The sequence below is a fragment of the Myotis lucifugus genome, unplaced genomic scaffold (assembly GCF_000147115.1).
Source record: "Myotis lucifugus unplaced genomic scaffold, Myoluc2.0 scaffold_10, whole genome shotgun sequence".
Classification (NCBI taxonomy): Eukaryota; Metazoa; Chordata; class Mammalia; order Chiroptera; family Vespertilionidae; genus Myotis; species Myotis lucifugus.
The window spans coordinates 6,249,271-6,263,328 of NW_005871058.1; the positions used below are offsets into that span (position 1 = coordinate 6,249,271).

At 40.2% G+C, this 14,058-nt stretch overlaps 1 protein-coding gene and 1 pseudogene across 1 annotated transcript in view; both read left to right on the forward strand.

Moving 5' to 3' along the window:
• LOC102418824 overlaps window positions 1-1,486 on the forward strand; it is a 1,813-nt pseudogene extending 327 nt beyond the window's left edge.
• NTN4 (netrin 4) overlaps window positions 1-14,058 on the forward strand; it is a 107,245-nt gene that overhangs the window by 41,703 nt on the left and 51,484 nt on the right.

The window sequence follows — 14,058 nt, forward strand, 5'->3', positions numbered from 1 at the left end:
CTGTCACTATCCCCTGCTCTTTTACTGCCTACCATAGCTCTGATACATTCCAGCTGCATCCTGTCTGGGGTCACTGCCACCTCCCACTCAGACCTTGCTGTCTTGCCTCTACCACAGCCAATTCCTGGTGGGCTCATGTGGAGATGGGGGCTGCAGGTCCCATCCTGGGGGTCACAGAAGCCTATAAGAGAGATACCAACATCAAGAAGATGAGTCTGGAAGGTGGTGCCTACCAGGATGATAATGGAAAGCTGTATATGCACCCTAGTGTCCAGATTGCTGCAAAAAACCTGGACAAAGAATACCTGCATGTTGATGAAATGGTTGGATTTTGCAAGTCATCTGAAGAACTAGCCTTGGATAAGAATAGCAAAATCTTGAAAAGTGGCCAATATGTCACTATGCAGATCGTTTCTGGAACTGGGTCTTAAGGATTGGAGCCAGATATCTGCAAAGGGTTTTTAAATTCAGCTGAGATGTATTTCTGCCCAAACCATCCTGGGGGAAATTACACATGCATCTTCAGGGACACTGCAAGCAGCTACATGACTATCTATACAATGACCCCAAGACTTGTGGCTTTGATTTCACAGGCACTAAGAAGGGCATTTCAAAAATACCAGAGCAAAGCATTCTCCTGCATACCCGTGCCTACAATCTCATTGCAGAGGACACCTCATCTTGAGCAATGGAAGGAAAAGCAACAGTAATGAGGAAAAAGAATCTGTGTTCTTTGACATGACCTACCAAGGATTTGCCACGTGCGATGTTAACAAGGATGCCATCAAAGAGAGCATTACCAGTTCTCACTGCCAATCCTATGCCAAAAACATGGGCACATGTGGCAGCCTTCAGTGCAGTCTGCAAAGATGCTGATGAAGCCCAAAGAGTTAAATTACAGTTGAAGATATTGATCCATCCAATGTGTTCAAACCTCCTCTCAGTAGGACCCAGATTGCTCAACCATTCTGACTACCCTGGATTTTCAAAAACAGTAGTTGCAAGAAGTTTAAGTCATGGCCAACCTTATCATTGGCCTGTGGGCTCAGCTGATCTCCAACCTCAAGAAAGACTTCTCCCACCATTGGCAGCACATTCCTGGCCAGACTGGCATGTTTTGTTTCATGGAGCTAAAGGCTGAACAGATGGAGTGGCTGACTAAAGAGTTCTCCATCTATAAGACAAAGGTCAGCCACATCTCTGTGTCAGGGGTCACCTCAGACAACTGGGCTACCTAGCTCATTTGCAAAGATACCAACTGATTTCCCTGGTGAGAGGGAACAGAGTCAACCTTCTTGTCATCAGCCTCTGCTATTGTGAGATTCACCTGGAGGATGAGGGAAAGTGGGTGGTGGTGAATGGATCATTTCTTTTAACCACAGTGCTTAACACTCTGCGATTAAATGTGTTTCTCAGAGAAGAACATGTAGTGAAATGGGGCAGAGGCATCCATCCAAGGCTGATGTCTGAAACTTTTTGGCTCTAAACCAAACTCTTTCCCATCCTTTTATCTCCAGCTTTTCCAAAAGAGTTTACACGTGCAAGAAAATCACAGCCCCCCACGAACCTGTCAATCACACCATTGCAATATTGCAGGAGCTTTATCTGAGGCACCTTATGGTGTTTGGGGTTTCCTCTGTGGATCCAGCATGAGAAATAGCTCATATTTGAGGCTTTGTGAGAAGACCTGTTCTAACAATAACAGTTCATCTGTTACTATCTTCTCGTGATTGAGCACTTTTATCAATGGACAATAATACACTAGTAGAAATCGTATTTTATGAAAAGTGGCAAATCTGCAGCCACTGCAGCAAGGAAAACACAAGATGCTGTTTCCTGTCTTATTTGAGAAAAAAAGAAATAAGGCTCTCCTTTTTAATAGTTGCCGGCATTTTAATGTTCCTTTCTACTTACTATCACTGCTGTTCTTTTCTTTAGGCACAAAGGTTTATAACTAGCCTAGATTTTCATCCTGTTCTATTTCACTGACCATCACTGACCATAACTTACCGCTCATCCCATACCCTCACCTTTCTTGGCAAAGAATAGCGGAGAGTAGGCAACTGCATTTTATTTTAGCACCCTCTCCTGTGATTGGTTGTTTCCTGTTGGGTTTTTGCCTCTGCCCAGTTGGACCTTGTACTTCGATTCAGTGTGGTTGTGCTGTCACTCATGAGTCGAGCAATGCAGGATAGTGTCAGGAAAGAGGTTATTCTGGGCTTTGGTTTTAACTGTGTGTGCTGCCAGCTGGGCTCAGGCCTCACCCTTTGGAAGGATGGCCATCTGCTTTAATCATGTAGCCTGCCTGCAGCCAGGTTTCTCAGTTACAATAAAGTTACTGTAGGAGCCCCCTCCCTTAAAAAAAAAGAGAGAGAAAACTATCAATCTATAAAGAAGATCTGGATAGCCAAGGAAAGGGGATTACTAGTACATAGCAAATGTGTTTGTTTTTTTCATTTCAAAAGGAGGTTAGAATAAGGAGTCTTCATTCTAGAAGACTCTATGGGACAGGAACTGCATTTCCTTAATAATCTCAGGCTGCTTTGAAATCAAAAGCAATTTAAAATACAGTAATACTAGTTTTGTGGCTTCCTGCTCCCCAGCTTTCATATTTATTTCAACTTGTGCAGTGTGGTGGTAGCCCCTACTGCTGTAACTATAGCATGCACTAAAACCAGGAAAGACCAAGTCCAACCTGGAGCTAGAGCCAGGTAGAGGTAAGAAACAGACTATGTGGTCAAGGGCATGTTGGCTTCCAGGGATCCAGTTCCATGAGAATCCAGTTCCATGAGAATCCCTGCTGTCTCTATTCTAGGAAGGAAGGAAAGAAGGAAGGAAGGAAGAGAGGAAGAGAGGGAGGGAAGGAGGAGGAAGGGAGGGAGCCATAGCAATTGGACCAGCAAAGACCTGTGGTTAGTTGGAAATGTGAATCGTTCTGATTTCAGATCTTTCCCATCCCTGAGCTTAGGTGAATTTTATTTTTAATCCTCACCTGAGGATATTTTTCCATTGATTTTTAGAGAGAGTGGAAGAGAGGGAGAAAGACAGAGAGAAATATTGATGTGAGAGAAACACATCCATTGGTTGCCTCCTGCATGAGCCCTGATCAAGGCCAGGGCCAGGTAGGAGCCTGCAACCAAGGTACATGCCCTTGACCGGACTGGAACCTGGGACACTTCAGTCCACAGGCCAACACTCTATCCACTTGAGCCAAACCGGTTAGGGCTGAATTTTACTTTTATGTATTTTTTTTCTGGATTATTAAGAGCTGGATTAAATTTGGGTATAGGTGCCTCTTTTGAATGCAATGTTTTTATTCCTATGATTGCTTAGCTAAACAAATTGCACAATGAAAGCACAGTCTTTTGCCTCAGGAAGAACATGGTCATAGGGTCAATTGTCCTCCCACATTTGTGTTATCTGTGAACACCATTCATTATAGGTATGTGGAAATAAATAACTGGATTTGTAAATTGTGCATGCAGAATGGAAGGTAGCCTCTTAAGAAATGCTCTCTTTTGCCAGCCAGCTTGCCCCCCAGGTAGTGTGTATAAATCTAACTTTCTTTAGTTTTTCTTTATAGCAGTCGTTTTCAAAGAGTTGGTCCCTGAACCAGCAGCAGCAGCATTACTGGGAACTTGTTAGAATTATGAATCTCAGGCCCTAGCCCAGACCTACTGAATCAGAAACTCTAGTGTTGGGGCCCAGAAATCCGTGTTTAACAGACCCTCTGGGTGATTACAATACTTGCTAAAGTTTGAAAGCTGCTGCTCCACAGACAGCTACAACTAATATTGTTGTGAGGGCGACTAAGTAAGATGTGATTTTATGTGCCATAATTTTTGATGGCTGATGATAGAGAATTAAGGAAGTTAATGGAAATGATACTTTGTCTGTTTCTTAAGCTATTTAAGATTTTAGGGTCATTTTCTTTCTTTGGGAGTAGGAAGTAGAAAAAGATACGAAGTAAAATACAAGTTGGTAGGTTCATTTATCTTAAAACACTCCTGTGTCTTTTATTGATTGGTTGTTTGGTTGATTGATTGATTGTTTTGAGAGAGAGAGAGAGATGGATCAGTTGCCTCCTACATGTACCCCAACTAGGGATCGAACCCACAACCTACGTATGTGCCCTGACTGGGAATCAAGCCCGCCACCTTCTGGTATACGGAACAATGCTCCAACCAACTGGCCAGGGCACTTCTGTGTCCTTTTCCATGTTTGTCCTTCTTCTATCTTTTTCCAGTTCAATTTGTTGCTCCTTTTACTAGAAGGCAGAACAATGATTGATATCCTAACACTGGAGTCAAATAGACCTTGATTTGAATCACCACATTTACTAAGTTGGTCTCACTGCATCTCAGTTTCCTAAGAAATGAGGATGACATCTATCTTACATAGTTAGAATAAGGATTAAAAAATATAGCCGAAACCGGTTTGGCTCAGTGGATAGAGCGTCGGCCTGCGCACTGAAAGGTCCCAGGTTCGATTCCGGTCAAGGGCATGTACCTGGCTTGCGGGCACATCCCCAGTAGGAGATGTGCAGGAGGCGCCTGGTCGATGTTTCTCTCTCATCGATGTTTCTAACTCTCTATCTCTCTCTCCCTTCCTCTCTGTAAAAAATCAATAAAATATATTTAAAAAAAAATATGGTAGCCAATGCCTAGGACATGATAGACACTACCTACAGTTATTGCTGTTATTATATTGTATTATTTCAGCTACTTCCATATACTCTTCTACCCCAATAATGACAAAAATAAATTACAGCATATGTGCTGTTGGACATGTATACAGGGCTAGAGGTCTTGCGGCAAAGAACACTGTACTTTAACTCCAGCCTCCTGGGATCCCAGAAATAATGTGAAGAGGAGATCTCAAGATTTTTTTCTTTGCAGCTGGAGAGGACTAATTTAGTTCCTTTTTCCCCTAGCAGCTGATGATTTTACAGCTATTGATGGATGATACTATGAAGGAACATGGAAAGCTTCATTGTTTTACTGAAGTATTATCCACTAGATAACACAGAAGTCTTAGAATACCAGGAACAATTGTTTAAACCTCTTGAGTTACACTTGTTATGGTGGTGGGATTTTTTTTTTTTTTTTACTGATGTGTTCAAACCTAAGAGTAGCATTGAGACAGTGTGGTTTGAGGAAAATGTTAGTTAGCCACCTACCTTTGGGAGTCAGGATTTAGAATCATTCATACAGTTTCATGGCAGAACCTGAATACAATTATTCATGTATTTATGTTTGCATAACTTACATGCCATGTTTTGTCAATTCAGAACGGGTTTAAGACCACTGTTCTTATCTTCTTTTAAAAAATTATTTACTGTGAATAGCAAAAAGTAATAATGAGAATGCTCTTGACTCTTCAAGGTGTTAAGGGAAAGATCAAAAGCCTTAAACACAATTAATAAAGTTATTAAATGAGAACATTATATCAGAATTTTAAAATATTTTTATATAATAAAACATATACTCATGTTTGAAAATTAACACCTATAAATTGGACATGTAAAACTTCCAATTAATCTAGCCCTAATTCTCTAGGTCTTCTCAGCAGAGAAAAAAAAATGTCATAGATTATAAATACTACTATTAATAGTTATCACTTATCAAATGCGTGTTGCGTACCAAGCCTTGTGCTGTCATGCTATAAATGTTATTAAATCTAATATTCACAACAACTGGTTGATGCAATATCATCGTTTTCTTTCACAAAGGAGGAGGTGAGACTGGGAAATGTTATCTGACTTCTCAAAAGTTAAGAAGGGTTGGAGCTACAGTTTAAATTCGCCTGTCAGACACTGAAGCCCATTCTCTTTTTGCTGTTGTTGTGCTGTTAAAGATTTGGATCTAACCAGGGTTGATATTATGCCAAGAACAGAGAAAAAAGAAGGGATAAAGTACAGGAGGGGCAAGGGAGATGGGGACAGGCTCAAGGGATTGATTATCATGGTGGACTGTAGAATCTAAACTGAGCAAGGAGAAAAGTTAGGACACAAGAGAGAAAAGACAATTCCCACCACCAAAGGTCTGCTGTTTCATATTTTATAATGCCCTTTCTCATGTATTGTTTCACTAGATCCTTACTACAACATTGGAAATATTTTATTTCAATTCTGCAGATAAGGAAAACTGAAATAGAGAGATTAATGTACTTTCTTAAAGTCACAGTGATAGAGCAATTACTCAGAATCCTTATCATTGTACCCCACCTCCATCCCCAATAGGCTACCAAGGGGAAAAAAACCTGTTATTAAAAAGACTCTTTTTATAGGGATAGGTCATCTATCCAAATCATCTACATTTTAATATGGAACCAGAAATTATCATTGATTCTCTTCTCTTCCATTTGGTAACTAGTGAAATGGCTCAAAGGGAGGAAAGAAGAAAGAGTCAAAGCAATAAGTTTGGATAATCTACAAAGTAATTTAGGAGTGACTATTTTTTTTTTTTGGAGGGGGGGTATGCATCATCTTTGATGCTTATTTTTGGCTTTACTAAGAAGAGGGATTTCTGTACCTACAATCCTACTTTCATATGTAGCCCAAAATAATTTTCACTGTGAATGAGAAACAGCAGCAATCCCAGTTTTTTCATTTTGTCACATCAAATCTGGAGAATGGGTAATCCTATCATAAAAGAGGACACAATGTTGTATCCCTAAAATAAACAAAATATAAAGCCTGCTAACTTGGTACTTTTAGTGTGAGGCTGTTCTCAATCCATTGCAAGGTCTTAACCTCATTTCAATGTCCCTGTGTTAGCATGGTATAGTTTTGCCAGTAGTCCCTTGGCAATGAGTAACTACAGACACCATAGAAGGTGAACAGAATGTTGTTGTACTGCATTTACTGCCTTGTGTTTCCTAGTAGAAGGGCAAGCCAGTAAAATATGTTCATGGCTGGAAATTACTAGTGTTTTGACTGTAAAACTTCCAATTAATCTAGCCTTATTTTCTGTCTAGACAGTAAGACATGTTCTCTTTTAATGACAAGAGTTGCCTGAGATTACTCTTTTTATTAGATGATCAGGAAACCAGAAGACTTCAGAACTGAAGGCATTATAAAGCAATTTGGCACTCATGAAAGAATTCCCAATGGATTTCCTTTTAAGAATTCCCCTAGAACATTTAAATATTTATTTATAGGCCTCTATTTCACAGAGAGGTAAAGGATAAAAATACCTGAAAATAAAAATGTTGGTGTCAGATCTGACATCTCTGAAAGTAAAATATACACCAATTAGAAAGTAAGGTCGATTATCCAAATGTAATATTTGTACATTCAACTTTTCATGAATTGCAGAATGTGGAACACATGTATATTTAGGTCAAAACTGGAGCATTGTAAAGCTGCAAAAATGAGTTTCTTTAACAGGTTCAAGCTGCTAGTTTTATAAATTTTGGAAACAACAAGTTAAATTTGACATTTTTTAAACTATAAACTGCTCCTTAGATATCTCACTTTGCAGATGTTTTTATGAATATTTCCTTTTCAGTGTAGCACTTTTGAGTCTATTCTATGGCTATTTGGGAGCCTGGAGTCTGAGCTCTGGGTCAGGAAAGCCTAGTCTCTCTATTTAAATGCTAATATAATGGGGTATGGGGAAAGCTTCATGGAAAGAGAAAAACTTAGGTTGCAGATAAATACCTAAATTCTGGTTCACAGCCCCAGCTCTCACATCTCTAACGTGTTTCTTTTGTGTCTTGCCAATTTTGTAAGAGCTGGAAATGTACTTCAATTTTTCCTAAAACAATTGCATTCAGTAGAAGATAAGCTGTAATTTAAATCCTCAGTCCCTCTTACGAGGAAAATTTTTAGTGACCAGACACATAATGTTAAAATACACACACACACACACACACACACACACACGCACGCGCACGCGCACATGTGCGATAATTATTCTACAAGACAAAGAAATTCACAGCCATTTCAAACAGTGAGAAAACCCAGATCTGTTCATCTTGGCACTCAAAGCCTTAATACAGTATTATAATTGGAACTACAGTTGTATTATATCTTAGCAATGTCATTATTTTAATGGAATAAAACAGTACATGTATGGTGATATAGAAGAACTACAGTACTTGTTAACTCATTATATTTTTTAGTTATATAGAATCTAATATCTTTTTAATTTTTCTCTCTAGCTCCTTAGATAGAAAGAAAAAAGAATTATGGTTTCAAAATCTACAATATACTTAGCTTTAAGAGAGCTCACATATTAGAAATAGAAAAAAGATTACATGTGTTCCACTATTAAATATTTCATGTGTAATACAAATAATTATGCAATTCATAAGAGTAAACACTAATCAAGTGTCCTTTGCCTTTTATTTTTGCATCTCTAAAGGCACCACTAGCGGGCATGTAATTTAGCTGGCTAGATCAGCTCTCAGCATCAATAACATTTTAAAAATAAGATATAATGTTATTCACTTGAGATAATAATGTCAATAACATTAATAATTATTGTTTTTTATATTCTCTGTCACACATCTACATACTTCTTCTATTTTAATCCTCAAACAAACACAAGGGGCCAGTAACATTATCTTTATTTTATAGGTAGAAACTTATATCTTGTTATTAAGGAACCTATCCAAGATTATTGAGATCAGGGATTAGATACCCCATGTATCTGTTTCCAAAATTTATTCTCCTTATGTCACATTTATCCATATAATGATAAGAAAGGAATGCAATTTAAAATGGACAAAGAAATGGACATTTCTCCAAAGAAACTATGCAAATGGCTAATAAGTGCATGAATAGATGCTTGCAGTCCCTAGTCATTAGGGAAATGCAAATCAAAACCACAATGCAATACCACTTCATATCCACTAGGATGACTGTAATAAAAAAGACATAACAATAGGTGTTGATGAGCATGTGGAGAAATGGGAACCCTCATACATTGCTGGTGGGAATGCAAAATGCTGCTGCTGCTGTGGAAAACAGTCTGGCAGTTTCTAAAAATATTTAATACTGTTACCATATGAGCCAGCAATTCTCCTCAGTTATATATCCAAGTGGACTGAAAACCTATGTCTACACAAAATCTTATACATGAATGTTTATAGTAGCATTATTCATAGTAGCCCCAAGTGGCAACAATCTGATGTCCAGCAACTAATGAATGAATGAACAAAATGTGGTATATCCATCCATAATATTTTTATGGAATAGTATCCTATATAATAAAAGCCTAATATGCAAATTGTCCCCTCAGGCAGTTGTTCTACTGGGAGTTCGAATGGGAGTTCAACCGCTCACAATGACGTGCGCTGACCACCAGGGGGTGGTGCAGAACATGGCGGGCATTAGCGACGCACTGCGACCTCTCTCCAGCTACTTGGGGTCAGGGGTGACAGTGACCAAGGTGCAGTGAGAATGCGGCGTGTCCGCCAAGCTTGCTCTCACTCCCCCTGCTACCCTCCCCCAGGACACCAGGGCTCGTGTGCCAGGGAAGCCCCCATTGCTCAAGTGCCAGGCACCCACGAGGGGCCTGCCCCGCACCCATGTGACATCTTCCGGGTGAGCCGGGCTGCAGCCATCGGGACCGCAGGGGCTGGTCGGGCTCCCTGTGCGTTCGTGCAGGAGCTGGTCTGCAAGGCCGGCCAGAAGAGAGCATGCTGCCCGCCCGGCTTCTGTGTGGTACTGCTGGGCAGCCAAGAGGTGCACACTGAGCCCTGGCCTGCAGTGTCAGGCCATGCTCACCACATCTCTGCGTGGGGACTCGGGTGCTGTGACTCAGGTGCTGCCCAGGGCCCAGAGGTCAGCTGGGACCTGCCCTTCCATACCAGACGCTTGTGCTTCGATCGCCAGCCAGACCTAAGGACCGCACCCATGCAGGAATTTCGTGCACCAGGCATCTAGTCCAACCATAAAAAGGAATGGAATACTGATACATTTTACAATGTGAATGAACCTTGAAAACATTATGCGAAGTGAAAGAAACCAAACACAAAAGGCCACATATTATTCCTTTTATATGAAATGTCCAAAATAGAAAAATCCATAAATACAAAGTAGATGTGGTTTTCAGGAGTTGTGAATCAATGAGGAAGGGTGAGAGACTGCTTAATGGGCACAAAGTTTCTTTTGAAAATGCTCTAGAATTGGATGGTGGTAATGACTGCACACTTTTTTTTTAATATACTGGAAACCACAAATTGTATGATTTAGAATGTTTTAAATGATGAATTTTATGTTATGTGATATAATTCCAATAAGAAAAATCAATAACTAAAAAACTAACTAAAAACCATGGCTGGTTATATCAGGATTTTATATATTTACTAGAGGCCCGATGCACAAAAATTCATGCAAGAGTAGGCCTTCCTTCCCCCAGCTGCAGGCACCGGCTTCCCTCCAGCACCCAGGACCCGGGATTCCCTCCTCCAGCTGCCGGCAGGTACCTGGGACCCAGGCTGCTTCCCTCAGGCTACAGATAGGCACCCGGGACCCGGGCTGACTTCCCTCCAGCCCCAGCTTCATCAGGAAGGACGTCCGGAAGATGTCCAGTCTAATTAGCATATTATCCTTTTATTATTATAGATTTTCAAGTTCCAGTTTTTCAAGCTGACTGTTTTCAAAAGCAATAGCATTGGATGGATGGGTATTGAAGAAAACCAATTCTTTCAATATCTGTGGCTGTGTCTGTGGCTGTTGTTTCATCAATTATGCTGATGATCACAGATTTGTTAATGACTGCATTCAGATAGATTGCCAAAGAAGCATAAGTTTTTAATAAATCATTATTGATCTTTCATATGAGCATGCTCAATAATGAAGACTATGTTTTATAAGGCTCACCAAGAAACAAGCAGTTTTTCAATATAAAAAGAACCATGTGAATGAATTAATTCAACAACAAAAGACGTGGAAGAAAACATGCCCTAGCAACTGGCTTCTTGTACTACAATCAGGGCTAATTTATCTTAAACAAGTCAACTTTTGTAACACCCTCTGCACTGTATAGAATACTGAGTGACAGTCAGACAGAGCTGTCAAGAAAAAAGGAAGAAGTGGGAAATGTGAACTAGAATGAATTTTAAAAAAATCTTTGTAAGAGAATGCAAAATAGCCTTTGACAAGGAATTTTCCTTTAAAATAACCAGAAGCTATGTGAGCACATTGAACAAGTGAATGTCAACGGGTGAAAAGTACTTAATAATCCCTCACAGCATTTCTAATAGAATTTACCTGGTCCCCACCTCATTATAAAAACCATCTAAATTCTAAAAGGCCTTGAACAAAACCCCCACAAAATGTTCCATCATTCTCGAATTGAATGTTTCTTGACAGATAACTTGCTTACAAAATGTGTTCTACTAGTTTTTGTCTTCACTCAGTTTCCCAGGTTCTTGCCCCATAGTTGTTAATAGTTTTAACAGCATATTAGAAGTTCTATATTGTTAATTCCACTTCTGCTATTTCTTTCTAAAATTATTTAAATTAAATAGGTACTAAGAAATTGACATTGATCTGATCCCTTTTTCCCCTCAATGAGATTTTATCATAAGAAGTTATTTTTAGGTGTTTGTGGGAAGGAAAAAAATCCTTCTGATGAAATCACTGTTCTTAGATGGAGCTCTAATATTTTAGGACTCTCTTGGGAGTTCTGCCACTGATTTGCATTATGGCCTTAGAAAAGTTTAAATATAAAAAGACAAGTGTAAAGTGAAATTATGAAAACATGTAACTGAGATCAAATGACGAGCAGAGATGGAGTGGTTGAGTGGCTATTGGCAACTATCCTAGTCACTCAACACAGTTATAGGCCAACAATTTTGTTTGAAATTTCACTGCTTAGCTTTATACTGAAATAGTTTCTTATATAGTATTATAGGAAACTAAAAGTTGTTAGTATAGGTAGCTGGATATTAATAAAGAATGGGGCCCTAACAGGTTTGGCTCAGTGGAGAGTGTTCGGCCTGCGGACTGAAAGGTCCTGGGTTGGATTCTGGTCAAGGGCACATGCCCACGTGGCAGGATCGATCCCCAGTAGGGGGCATGCAGGAGATAGCCAATCAATGATTCTCTCTCATCATTGATGTTTCTCTCTCCCTCTCCCTCTCCCTTCCTCTCTGAAATCAATAAAAATAAAAGATAAAAAAGAATGGAGCAAATGGAATTAAACATTAAGAAGCCTAATCTAAAAAAAAAAAGAAAAGAAGCAGCCTAATCTGCTAGGGAGCTGAATCGGACAATAAGCCTGCTTCACACACTCCCCAGGGGACTATTGCATCCTCTACCCTTGAGACCTAATCCCCAAAATGGACAGGAAGGATCATTAGCATTCATTAGCCAGGATTACGGAGGAAGAAATAAAAACAATAAAGGGGAAATTCCTCTACTGGGCACAGGCCCAGTAGATGGCACAGGGGAGGTTCTTCTACTATGAGGCATGTGCAGTAGAAGCTAAGATGGCAATCATATGGAGGAGTGTATAGCCTGGGAAAAGGATCAGATTGGATAAGGATGCAGACCCTGGAAGATCTATGAAATGAATTGGTTAGGAGGAGGGCCCAGCACAAGCCTTCAAGGGATTGGGAAAGAGATTGGTCAGTTTGAAAGCGCAAGATAATATCATCTAAGCCTAACAAGGGCCTCTGGCCCCATAACGTGCGCTCCTGCACTGACATTCTCTCTGTACCAGCCATGCAGACCTAGCAGCTGAGGGGGGCCCAAGCATGGTCCCCACACATGGGCTCTAAGTGTGAGCCTAGGTACTGGGGATAGTAGCACAGTCCTAGCTGGAGTGCAGCTGGGAACAGAGGCTAGGCTGGCCAGTTGGAGACAGGGACTGTACTAGACTGAACCAATGGCACAACATTTCTGGGCCTTTCTTCTGGGCTTGATGAAAACAACCTGGGACAGCCCTTTGTGTTTGCTCCAGTTTCAATAAATTTTACCACCAAACCTCATCCTTCTGTTAATGGCCCCTGAAATGGTTTTCTCCCGACACCATAAGGACCCCATTTCCACCGGCAACATATCTATGGACAAGAACTGCAGCAAGAATATAAAGATATTTGTCTATATCATTGCAGCTGAAGAAATTGTAGCTTTTAGAAAAAAACCAATTTAATATTTTAAGGCAAGAAAGTCTTAGAATCAGAGAGCCTTACTTTATTGCCACTGTATATTAGCAAATCTGAAACCAAATTATGCATATACTCATAGGATTTAACCAAATAAAGTTATATACTGGATAGACATTTTTAAAAACCCAGTAGTCAGAAATAATTCTTAAAACCCATTGGAAACAAAGAACAAATATGAAACAGTTCTATGCAATGAATTAAAAGTAGAAAAAAATCTCATAACTTGGTAATATTATGATCATACCTAAATGTAATCTTCAAAAGCCTCCTGGGCATTACAATTTTCAGTTCAATACTATTTGCATGTTTAAGGCAGAAATATTTATTACAGTCATCAGAGGAAAGATAAAGTGCCTAACAACACTGAAAAGAGAAAGCTAGTAGACTTAATCTTGTGACAATATAAGACATTCAAAACCCATCTATAATAATAAAAGTGTAATATGCTAATTAGACCAGTCAGCCAAATGACCTTCCATGGCAGGGGCTGAGGCAGAGGTGGTTAGGGGCAATTAGGCAGGCAGGCGAGCAGTTAGGGGAGATCAGGCAGGCAGGCAGAGTGGTTAGGGGCGATCAGGCAGGCAGGCCAGTGGTTAGGGGTGAGCAGGCAGGCAGGCGAGTGGTTAGGAACCATCAGGAGGGCAGGCAGAGGGGTTAGAGGGCATCAGGCAGGCAGGCAGAGTGGTTAGGGGCAATCAGGCAGGCAGGTGAGCGGATAGGAGCCAGTGGTCCCAGATTGGGAGAGGGTGCAGGCCGGGCTGAGGGGACCCCCCCCATGCATGAATTTCATGCACCAGGCCTCTAGTTTAGCTTTATAAAACATGTTGAAATTCCACTTTTAGAAGTACATCTTCAAGATAAAAAAATAGAAGTTAAATATTCTTAAAGAGTAAGGTCATGACTGTCATACAGATACAAAATAAACATGTG